Raw genomic sequence first — 13060 nt, 5'->3', positions numbered from 1 at the left:
TTGTATGTTCTGGCATGCTTGCTTTTGTCACTACCATTTTTTTGTGTTGGCATAGTAAAGCTAGGAGACTGACAGGATAATTGCACTCGAGAGGCTGTATTTATAGACTGGTGTTAGAATTTTGGCTTAAAATAGTTCTGTAGAAGACAAAAGTATTAAGGGAGGGCAAAGTCCAATAGGCTAATCAGAGTAAGATCAGATAAGATCAGCCTCGACAGGGTTGGGTAGAGTGTCTAACTGGGGAGGGCAAATTCCATTTGCCAATCAAAGCTAATTAAGGGACATCATGCCAGTTAGAGTACAAGGTACGATTGGCCAATTAGAGCTAATTAGGGACAAAGTCTATCGCACTAATCAGGGAGGGGAGAGGTCAGAATTTACCCTCTCCTACTTTTAGCGGAGAACTGCACAACGATAAAATTGCAGTACTATTTAATTTTTTTTACATTGTTGTTTAATATTTGGTTGTCACTGACTTTGAACATATTCACCAAATTTAGGCAAAATTGGTTCAGGTAGAAGTGGGTAAAGAATCGGTTGCGAGTTTTGAACAAAATAGACAGACAGACAAACAAGCAGACAGGCAGAGAGGCCAAGTTAAATAAAAGCATGTAAAAACTTAATCACTTATTAATAATTATATTTGTATTCATTCTAAAGTCTGGCCTTCTCACAAATGTTATAGATCAGGGCCTGGGTTTAAAAAACAAAAGAGGGGGGAAGACAAAAAGAATGAGATGGAGCTCTTGTCATCAGATATCTAAATCTTTCCTAAATACATTCCTGAGACTTAAAAGTTCTAGAACCTAAAGGTTGTCATTGAGAAGCAAAAGCAAGGATGCTGTAACTGCTGTCACAAAATTTCCTAGAGACAACATACAGGCATATGATTAGCGCATTGGGACCTAGGAGCTAGGTAATAGCTGCTGATGACTCATATTGATGGGAAGGTCGCAATGCAAGTGAAAATCAAGTCATGAATGGAATTTGAACTTTGGATCGCTTCAGTGGGAAGTCCAGACATTAACACTCAGCTACCAAAAACCTAAGCTTAAAGATTACAAGAAAACTAATGTCCTTAGATTTTAATTAACAGAGTCACTAAATGGGATTGAAATATATGATAGATAATGCTGATTAGTTTGTGTAGCCATTATTAAAGGCAATGTACTTGACAAACTTTAATCATCAAGAAGCACAACATCTATTGCTAAATATTTTTTAGTGTACGACATGGATAAAAGTTAGGTTTATTTTCCAGTCATGGTATTATTAGTCATATTGAAAGTATTCACTTGAAAGCTTTATGCGGGTTCCAGATGATCGTGTTTTTTTCCTCAAAATTTTTTGCATCAGTAATCTGTGACCTACCTACGTGTTATGCCTGAGGGAAGTAGCCAAGGAGCTGAGAGAATTCAGGGACATCACCATCCACAGGGCTGACAAGACCGCAGCATATGTTCTCATTAATACCGTGGAATACCACCAAAAGTTGAACGAGATCCTGGCTGACGGCACAAAGTTTTTACAAATTACTAAGAACCCTATTGATGAAATCAAGCATGAGACCAACAGGATAACTGAAACAGTCAATGCTGCCTCTAACGCCCTCCACTTACCAACGATAGTGGGCGACTATGACCTTGTCTATATATATGAGAATGTGAAGACACACAAGCAAGGCAACTGTCTGCTCTCCCCATTATTAGCCAGATCCCAGGCCCAACTTACAGCTATCCAAGAGACTCAGCACCATCCTCGCACCTAATGTCCCTGGTGATCACAGCTTGAAGCCCTCAGCAGAGTTCTTGGAAGCCCCTAGAGCAACGGCCTCGGAGGAATCACTGCCTTGATGGACGTGGATGCCCTCTTCACAAACGTTCCTGTCAACGAAACATTCCAAATAATTTTGGATCATGCCTTCCTGGAGATATGTACCAAAAAGTTGCCTTTCTCCACCCACAGAGGCAATATGTATACCCAAATCGATGGCGTAGTAATGGGTTCTCCTTTTGGAGTCTTCTTCTCAAATTTTTGCATGGGCAGAGGGTCTTTAACAATATAAGAAAGCTGCAAATGCACATACGATACATCGATGACACCTTCGTCAGCACTGAGGCAAGCGAAGAAATAGAGAGCTTGAGGCATGCCTTCCACACCCACAGCTGTCTCAACTTCACAACTGAATACAGCCACGATCGTCGCCTCCCTTCCTTGACGTCCTCATTGAGCAACGGGAGGAATGCTTCATCACGAAGGCGCACACGAAACCTACGAACCTAGGCACGTGTCTTAATGTAGAAAGCGAGTGCCCCAAGAGATATAAGCAATCCGCCATCAGCGCCTTCGTCAGAAGAGCTCTCTCCACAGCAAGAGTAATGTCAGCATCGATATTCGGATACAAGGCTGAAATAGTGCTTGGGTGGTCTGGAATCACAAGTAAGGGTACAGAAATACTTTACCAGTTATGCATGTTTTCGGGTAAAACACGACCAAAAGAAATAAGAACAAGAATTATTATATTGTGATTGTAATACAAAAATTACAGACTTATGCACGATGTGTGAAATCATAAATATCTCTCATAAGGACTCTCTGTCAATTTTTTTTCGAAGTCTTATTAAACTATATGGTTCCACTGCAAACGTTTTTCTTATAATTATCTTTGACTATTTTTTTCTTACAGGTTTCTTCTGCTCTCCAGAGAGAGGAGGTGGGTGGGGCTGGCGCGGTAATAGATTTTCAAAATAAACGTGGCTAAAATTTTAACTTTTGTTTGAGTATACATGCATCAAATATGGGCAACTGTAAAATATTAGAGTTCTCATAAATTGTTAAAATCGTTCTTATATTCATCTATAAAATGATATTCGATCTGCTTGCGCTGTTCATTAATTAATTTTCCAATCCCTTGTCCGTTTGAGGGTAATGATATCACTCTCTCCATCTGGAATTTTTTTTTTTTTTTTTTTTGAAGTAAAAGTTTTAAATTACACTATTCCTGTTGGGTGCAAAACGTACCCGAAGATACTTCACGTCATCAGTAAAGCGGCCTCCCCTCCAAAAAATACCACAATTTTGTCATTGAACCTAAAACACTTATGAAAATTACTTTAGCGTGTATACATTTGTTTGTTATACTAATGGCTGAGATGGCAATGCCGGATTTTGCAAGAAGACCAACCATGTCTATTTTCAAACGACCACCAATAAATACTTTGTATATTGTAATTTTCCAACTAAAACCATTGTGAAACAAACCTGAGCTACTGTACCTACGTGTCTGACATTGTAGAACATAGTGATGAAGTCAGAGTCTGTGTGGAGAATATCCACTTATTTCTTATTTGCATAGGAAGACTTTAAGTTAGATTATGTGCACTTTGTCATTAATGATTCACTAGAGGTATCATCTGGCTATACTTGATTCCAATTATTTGACCACAAGAATTTTTTATATATTTCGCAAAGATTTCTCTCTCTCTCTCTCTCTCTCTCTCTCTCTCTCTCTCTCTCTCTCTCTCTCTCTCTCTCTCTCTCTCTCTCTTACTGTAACTCATTCAAGTGAAAACAGTAAGATGCTTGGCAGCACCTGATCCAGAATCATAGAGGAGGAGAATGATAACTCAGACAGAACAAGCGATGCAATGTTCTTTCAGTGTCTCGTAATTCTGCTGCAGTGGCTTGAGGATTCAAAATGCAATTAAGATATTCTTGCTCGGTTACTAGAGCTATAAAAAAGGAACATCGAGAGATGATAGCTTTTTGCTAAAAAGCAAAATAAAGACAAGAGAATAAGATGAAATTATACAACACTTAAATCGATGCTTGACGTCATTTTCATATTGATTCCGTTTCCCGAACTTCACTCCTACTGAGTTTAACAACGATTCACTACAGCGCTGAGTCCCAGAAAATAAAATCCTAAAGGGATTAGACAATGGAACTAATCAACGAATGGAAGGGATTTTCAATTTTCCCTTTTCATTCCGGTGAAAACAATTAAGACTTGCATCAAATAGTTCGTACTAAGTGGTTCTTCAAAGTTTTGTTATATTTTCCGTTAATTACCATTTTCTTTTGCAAATTACTCCTATAAAGAATACAGGGCTTTTATTCGTAACTGTAGATATATATACATACACGCACACACACACACACACACACACACACACATATATATATATATATATATATATATATATATATATATATATATATATATATATATATATATATATATATATATATATATATATATATATATATATATATATAAATGAACACATAGGGGTGTGTTTCACAGAAATAAATTTCTGACTCACATCGGGAGCGAACTCTGGGCTTTTAAGTGAGAGTCCAGAGCGTTAGCATTTCCTCCATGCAAGTCATAAAAGAATCTGGAATCTACAGTAAGTGCGTGCTAAGTTCCACCGTTTTTCCGCAGGCGCCTAGCGCCCCAACATACCAGTTTCCCGGACCCAGCAGCGAATGAATGGCTAACATTTCATTCGACTTACCACTCCACCGGAAGATATGATGGAAATGAACACACACACGCACACACACATTTCTTTTGAGATGCATAGTCATACACACGCATATACTGTATATATATACACATATATACACACAAAACAAATTTAGTTTATATATACTTTGAATCATTTTCACAGAATAGTTCAGTGCCAATGATCAGACGCGAACCAGTCCGGACAGAAACTTTAAATAATGAACGAAACTCTCAAAGAGTGATTTAAAACACTGTCGAAAACTTAGCAATTAATTAAATTAACAAAAAAAGAACTTATAAACTAAAAAGAAGTCTCCGAACAACTGCCTTGAGGAACTGGAAAAACACACATATGACTTTCAAGCGCCTCGCTAACTTTCATCCCCAAAGAAAAAGGGAAAAAAGTTAGAAAGAAAAACATATTCGTGAACACGGTAGTCGGAGACACCTTAAAGCTGAAATAGTAATATTGAATGTAATGAAGATGAAATTATAAATATGTATATATTGTAACAATTACCTGTAATAAATTTCGTGACCTTTAAAATAGAGTAAATGTTTGCTTGTTTTGGGTAAAAAAAGTTAACTTTTGTTTCCTTTTCTCCACGACGGGATAAAAAAATGTTAAACAAAATCGCTCTACGTATTGTAGAATGATACAGGTATGTTTGGCCAGGGAACGAAAATTAAATAATTGGCTTGTTAAATTACGTAAATTATTGCCATCAATAAAGTCCGCCATGGAAATGGAAAAGGATGGTTGCCTACCCTTTTTGGGTTACCTAGCACGAAGAAATAGTATTGGTTTTAAATACCGTGTGAATAGAAATGATGTATTCATAAGCCCTTCGTCACCGTTTAATTAATCATAGTCAGATTGATAACAAACAATAGTAAGGCCTTACACCTCCTCCTTCTCCTCCTCTCTCTCTCTCTCTCTCTCTCTCTCTCTCTCTCACACACACACACACTTTCTCACACTCTCTCACTCACTCTCCCCCAACACACCCATTCACTACCACAGAATTCAACATCCTTAGGCTGTGGATCCCCCATCACGTACTGATACCTGGGTACTACAACAACCCATTAATTCGCATCTCTTGCTGATGTAACCTTAGACAGTAAAACTATTGCTTTTGGTTATATATTAGAATGATATATATTCATTTCTATCTTTTATCGACGTGTATTTATTCAAAACAATAAATAACCTCATTGCCTTACATTCCTCCATGAAGGAAACGATTTTGTTTGATAAGTTATTACATCATCACCAAAGGTGCGAACTGGCCAGGGTTATAGATGCCGTGTGGGCATGAATATTGGTATTTTTTTTCTACCTATCTATACATGCGCGGATGGGGAGCAATTCCTACGTCTTGCCTTCGCTCTCTCTCTCTCTCTCTCTCTCTCTCTCCTTTTCATTCAGAGCACAATCTAACAGTATGATTCCACAGCAGCAATGGAAAAACAACCACAACTGATGAAAGCACATGCCAGCAGTTGTAACTACTCTCAACGCCCTTTCCACCAAACAACTCAAACTGGCAACGCTTCTATGAAGAAAAATCGCGAATAATTTACACTTTTAAAGCATTTTGTTATGGCAAATCTATTATAAAATATTGTATATTAAATTTAAGACTTTGTAACAATACATTTATAGAATAATACGATTTATATTTAAAAATAATAACGGTTAGGTCTACATTGGCAAGTGATATATGGATTTCGTTCAACGAATTTTAATTTTTTCAGCAGAAAAACACATAAGCTGCAAATTTACTTGTTAATTGAAAATTTAATTATATCATATATGTTAAATTGAAAACAAAAACGTTGTTTTAAAAACCCATGCATTGAGAGTTTCATGACTTCATTATTTAAAAGAGATAGTGTGTGGGTTCTCGGTAAGTTTTTATCAGAACCAATATTTTTCAATGTTTTTTATGGAAGGTTATAAACATCATCATATTGATAATGATAATTTCATTAATTATGATATTCATATTTGTATTTCACGTAAAAGTCAGATAAAAAAAATGATGTTATACGGTAAGTTGATTTTAAAACCGCAAGAGCGTTGTTGATGTGTGGAGCGATTCGTTGAAACACAAGTAACTGGATGTTTCTTACCACAGTTTGCCTGGAAGAAAAGGTGGAATCCATTGAAAAACATACTGAGATAGTATTAATCTCTAAAGAAAAAAAGGAAATGAGTAGCTCTACATAAAACCTTACACAACAGAAAATTTTTTGTTTTGTCATTGCACTTTTCCTTTATTGTTCACATTTTTTGATTTTGCTTAAATTTAACTCTTGATTTCACTATAGAAGATCTCGCCATTATGCAAAATTCCATTCATTGTGGTGTCAAAATTCATTTGTGATTTTATTGGTAGGTTAACAAAATGTTTATTTTGCTAAACTGTCACTAATTACAACTAACGAATACTGTATAGCTTACTACTGCATTTATATATCAATGTCATTTATCGTAGAATATGATTGAAAGTTATATAGGTCATATAAACCAACACACTAAGGCTGAAGCTCCTCCCCTTTCTAAAGTTAGATGTCGCATTATTGATATATATGTCCGAAGATTTAAAAACTGTATCTTCACTTTTCTTGCCGAGTATATTGGTAGTGATAATGGCAACGATTCCTTTTATGCCGCAGTGTCAGAGCTGTAACTTTTTGTTAAAAATTAATTGCTAAGTTTTTGACAGTGTTTTAAATCCTCTTTAGAGTTTAATTCATTATTTAAAGTTTCTATGTCCTGTAGGTTTTCAATGTTGATTTGAAAGGTAATAAACAATCATATTGATAATTATGAAAATTTATCAAAATTCTCGTAAATTCTGAAAAAATTTATGTTATAGAGGATTTTGATTAAGGTTGATCATAAGTCTGACAGCGTAAGAAAAGGTGGAATGTCAGGTGAAAATGAGAATTAATCGACAAAGCACTGAAGGAAGAGGTTTTGTCTGTGTTTTATGTCTGTCACGGGCTAGGGTTTGATTTTGGGTTATAAACCTTTCTGGAATGACATAGAGGCCATTTGCAAAATTTTGTCTGGGTCTGTTGGGTGGTTCTGATTTCTATAGCCCATACAGAAGTACAAATATATTCACTTATGTATATATATATATATATATATATATATATTTATAATATTTATATATATAATTGGTATATATATATATATATTATAATATATATATATATATATATATTTATATATATATATATATATATATATATATATATATATATATATATATATATATATATATATATATATATATATATATATATATATATATGTATATATGTTACATTAATTTTACAATTATTAATTTTTTTCTTATTTTGCAAAAATAATTTTTTTTTTTTTATTTCTTAGCTTTTAATTTTCCTCTTACAATTTTAAAAATTTTACAAGGAATTTTATGTTATATTTCTAACATCATTGATGAGGTAATTATATGGATAATTATATAACGTTGAATAAAGACAGCTTTATGTGTCCTCATCCTTACTATTATTTATATATATATATATATATATATATATATATATATATATATATATATATATATATATATATATATATATATATATATATATATATATATATATATATATATATATATATATATATATATATATAGTATATAGATGATAGACAGATTATAAAAATTTATTATCTTAGTTAATTGCTTCAAAATCATTATAAATTTCATTTATGAAGCACGCACACTGTTTTACTTTACTGTATGTAAATTTTGATTAAATATTGCATTGGAAAGCACTTTTGGCTCTCTCTCTCTCTCTCTCTCTCTCTCTCTCTCTCTCTCTCTCTCTCTCTCTCTCTCTCTCTCAGCTTAACACCATCAATATACCAATAAAATTTAACATTTTTAAATACGAAATTCAGTCATTAACATTTGCGGTGGCATCGTATAACACCTGAAATCTGCATTACAGTATTTAATTAAACTAATTAAATGATATGACGGTTGAAAAGGAAGAAAAAAAAAATCGGTTAGAATCAATAATCATCATGAACTGCTGAAGGAGAGAAATTTCACTGAACTTTACCGACGAAAAAGTTCTGCTAACTAGAAAGACTTGTCTCTTGTCCTATCATACTTAGAAGACCTAGGAACACAACTGAGTGACACTTTCAAGCGTCTTCATGCAAACGATGGAATACGTAACATAATATTAGGTGATCGACTGAGGAGGGTCGTAGTCAACCTCTTTCCATACTACTTACTGAGAAACGGACCCCTAAGGCATGCAAGTGCCAACCCTCCAGAAAAATAAAATAAAAATGTATTTTGAAAATAATATTTCCGATAAACATATGTAATGAAAAAAAGACCTTTGTATCGATCTTTTCGAAAAACTGTGGATTTTCGAGCAAAGATGTTAAGTCCTTCTTCTGAAAGGTTTGTCTCCGGCTTTCACTGATCCTTTTGGAGACTTTTAGCCTTTGCAACCGAAGAGAGACTGAAAGAGTGAAATATAGCATACAGAGAGAGAGAGAGAGAGAGAGAGAGAGAGAGAGAGAGAGACAGAGAGAGAGAGAGATGCCATTCGAAGCTTTGGATGGCTTTGATAAAATATTTGTGAATGTGTAAAAATATATATATATAATATATATATATATATATATATATATATATATATATATATATATATATATATATATATATATATATATATATATATATATATATATATATATATATATATATATATATATATATATATATATATATATATATATATATATATATATATATATATATATATATATATATATATATATATATATATATATATATATATATATATATATATATATATATGTATATATAACCAAATGTATATATTTTTTACTCCACTTGTAACCAAGATTTCGTTCACTTGAGCCTCTCTGAAGACTTGTGTCTTTTTTTCTCCTTTTCACGACTTGAGAACCAAATGTACACTTTGATTTTCCTATTTGTAATTCTTATTTCCTTGAAACCTTGATTATCTCTAAAGACTATCATCAAGAAATTCTATTCTTAGATATTACCAGAATATCGTAATTTTATGAGATGTATTTTCTTGCTGTTTTTTTAGTGGTCGGGTTTAGGTTAATGTGTAAAAATAACTAATTGTTCTTATGTTTCTCAACACATATTAAAAGTCCTGATGACTCGAAACGAAACCATCTCTTTCTCAGTTTAGAAAACCGATGTCGTTTAATGTTCTGAATATAATGGTGTCTGTTGCACGTCCTTGCTCATGTCTAATCGATACCATCGTAAAGCGCTTTGACCTTTAATTCTAATTCTTTGAGCCTGAAATCCCATTAAAGGCAAATACGACTGAGTACTGATGTTATGTATTTGTCCATGAAAATGTGGTAAACACTTATTTCTGTTGCTGCCATTTTTATCCTTTAAACTCTCTATCAACAATGAGTCCCTTGCGAAAATAATTCCACGCAAGCTGTTTTATACGAATCCGCAGATTATGTTTTGTATGTATGTATGTATGATTCGTTATCCGCAAAGCCGTTAATTCCAGCGAGGCATCATAATGATTAATTCATGCGAGTCAACTTGCAGAAATCTTTCGTCATAACTAATAACACAGTTCCCCTTTCCAGCATCAATGCAAATGTTTGATGTATTCGCAATATGAAAATGTCATGCTAATATCTGTTGGGAGAAGGCTTCGGTTATTTATTTTCAATTAATCTTCGGAAAATTCTTCTCGTAACAATATTAGTTTTTTGGGTGATTTAACTTTCCTTCAGTCTTTTCGTTTCGTGGTGTTTATTTGCCTTTGCATAAACATATCTACGTAATCTGTTGTTTAGACTGTGAGTGGATAAGATTTCATAACTGGAATTCCTTTGGGCAATTGTATATCAAGGGTTTACAGCCTCTGACATATTCTTTATAGGCTGTGTTCTCAAAATTTATATCCAAAGTGACAAAAGAGAAAGATGTTATTATATTTGTCATAGCTAAAAGTAAAATAAGTCACTGAAGTAGTACAAAAAAGTTAGAAGTAAATGGAAGATTTGACTACTGAAAATAATCCCATAATTCATATTCAGTTAAGATTATTTTCCATTGTTTGCATGAAGGTCTTTGCGATGAAATTTCCAAATTAACATTGTTCCCCTTCTTCCATCCTTTCCTTATCCATTGATACATTACTAGAATGTAACAAGTCAAAGAAAGCCCATCAATAACTGATTAACTGAATATATCAACCTGGTGTTATGACGACAAAATTCATCGACGACGTCACTCTGTCACTGGGTAAATCCTAAGCACAAATGTATCGGAGTTATCTGATTTTTCTCTCATAAAGAGAGGAAGTACTTTCCAGAATACAGTCCATTTTTGCAAATTCTATTAGCATAAGCTGGTATGCATACGCTACCTGCAGTTTTAAAAGATTTCTTACAGTTTGGTAAAAATTCTCATTCTCACTCACTAATTGCCTGAGGTAAAAAGGAAATATTTCATACATAATATTCGCCTTGTAGCTTATTTTCACATAGTTTCCAGCACTGATAAACAGATGTTCACACCTGAATTACGACTTCCATATGCACTTACTCTGGCCTGGGGTGACAAAGAATAGTTTTGATGCCTAAATTGTTTTTCCTTTCTGCTCTAACTCACTGCAGAGGCTGCTGGATCTCACTGTATCCATCTGCCTTTTGCACCTTCGCCCTAAGGCTTGATACAAGTTTTAGCAAAGGTTCACGTTATCCAGTTGCATGGGTACCAACACTAGACTTAACCTTGTTAATTCTTTATAATCATCAGTCATTTATTCGCTGCAAATAATTACACACAAATACATAAGGAAAATAGGACTGGTGGAGTTTAATCATGATTAGCTATTTCTGTGGATTCGCTGCCGTCTCCGATGCTGCAGTTGTAAGGGAAATCAATTCCCAAACTGAGGTACTGTATGGGCGTATTCCTTAAGCTGCATTATGTACCTCGTAATTAGGCGACCTTTGCGGGAATCAGCCAGGACAACCATCTGTTCAGTGGGTGACCCCATTACCTCTCCCTTGTCTGTACAAACCAACAAACATATAAAATTTCTCTCTCTCTCTCTCTCTCTCTCTCTCTCTCTCTCTCTCTCTCTCTCTCTCCTTGTTACTCGTATAAAATAAAAAGTACTCTGGTCAGTCTTACGATTTGTGTGTCTGCAAGTAGGTAGACCACACAAAATGGTGCTCGAGATTTTTAGAATTTTATTCACGTTATTTCGAACCAGATAAAAACAAATGCCTTCTATCAATATCACTTTAGATTACTTTGGACCTCCTCAGAAAAAGAATATGGTGATGCATAACTAAAATAAAAAAAAATATAATATGAAATTGAAACAAGATTCGCGACTGCAAAAAAAAAAATTCTTGTTCATTATTCCAGTGAGACTTTTCTCTAGTTTTTAAAAAGTTTTCATTCGTATTATTTCTTACGAACAGCATTTCATCATTTATGGAAATTACATTTAGTTTTCTTTTAGAATTTGAAGAACTAACCCTGACCATGGTTAAGGTCTATAATTAATGTTATATTATGTATATATTATAATTATGTATATCAGCATAAATATTTGAAATAACAAGCAAAGCCTATGCGAGGCATTTATTCCATGTTTATCAAAGGTCTTTTTATCATGTAATTTTTCTAATTATTTGAATGAAGTGAGACCTCACAGCAAATGGTCTTTCATATTCAAGAAAACAACGGAAAAAGAAAGAGGTACGAAAAATATATTTGTTAATATTGTAGGTGATTTGTTGTTTTAGTTGGGATTCTATATTTGTGTTCTAGATAATTTATATTTCTAACATAAATGTAGATGTTATGAATAAATATGATTTTGAAATACCTATATTTTCCATTGTATCCTCTAAATGTCTCGAAAATGATTCCAAGTCGAACCAAATCGTTACACTGAGCATGTTGGGGATCGTGCTTGTGTTCACGTGCAACGACTTGTGGAGATATCCTCTGGGGAACCATTACCTGTTATCTCCTGTTTATTTGCTTTTATTAATGTTGTTACTTCAAAGATTTATGCATTAAAATGAACACATAAAAGAAGGCGTTAACCGAGTAAGGTTTTTGATTGGAAAAATTAAAACTCAGTTCATTAACAAATAAACATATATCTCCCATACAAGGAAAGTAAAAGAATAAATATACACAGGAAAATGAAATATATCAATAGAAACTTAAGCATATTAAGAGCGATTGGACTTCTTAAAATTCTACAGTTCAATACAGTTTCCAACAGGAAGCCTTTAGCAGCAGATAAGAAAAAAGATCAGATCTTTGTCTTTTGTCTGGAAATTATGAAAATATTTTGCCATTGTTGAAAGGTCTCCTGGTTTATCCCCAGGAGTCAATCCGTAATCGTTTCATAAACTTCAGGAAAACTCGAGGGACATTCTCCGTTTTCTGTTCCTTCATCAGGACCAGTGCAAAAAAG

The sequence above is a fragment of the Macrobrachium rosenbergii genome, chromosome 53 (assembly GCF_040412425.1).
Source record: "Macrobrachium rosenbergii isolate ZJJX-2024 chromosome 53, ASM4041242v1, whole genome shotgun sequence".
Lineage (NCBI taxonomy): Eukaryota > Metazoa > Arthropoda > Malacostraca > Decapoda > Palaemonidae > Macrobrachium > Macrobrachium rosenbergii.
This window is presented reverse-complemented; position numbering follows the sequence as displayed.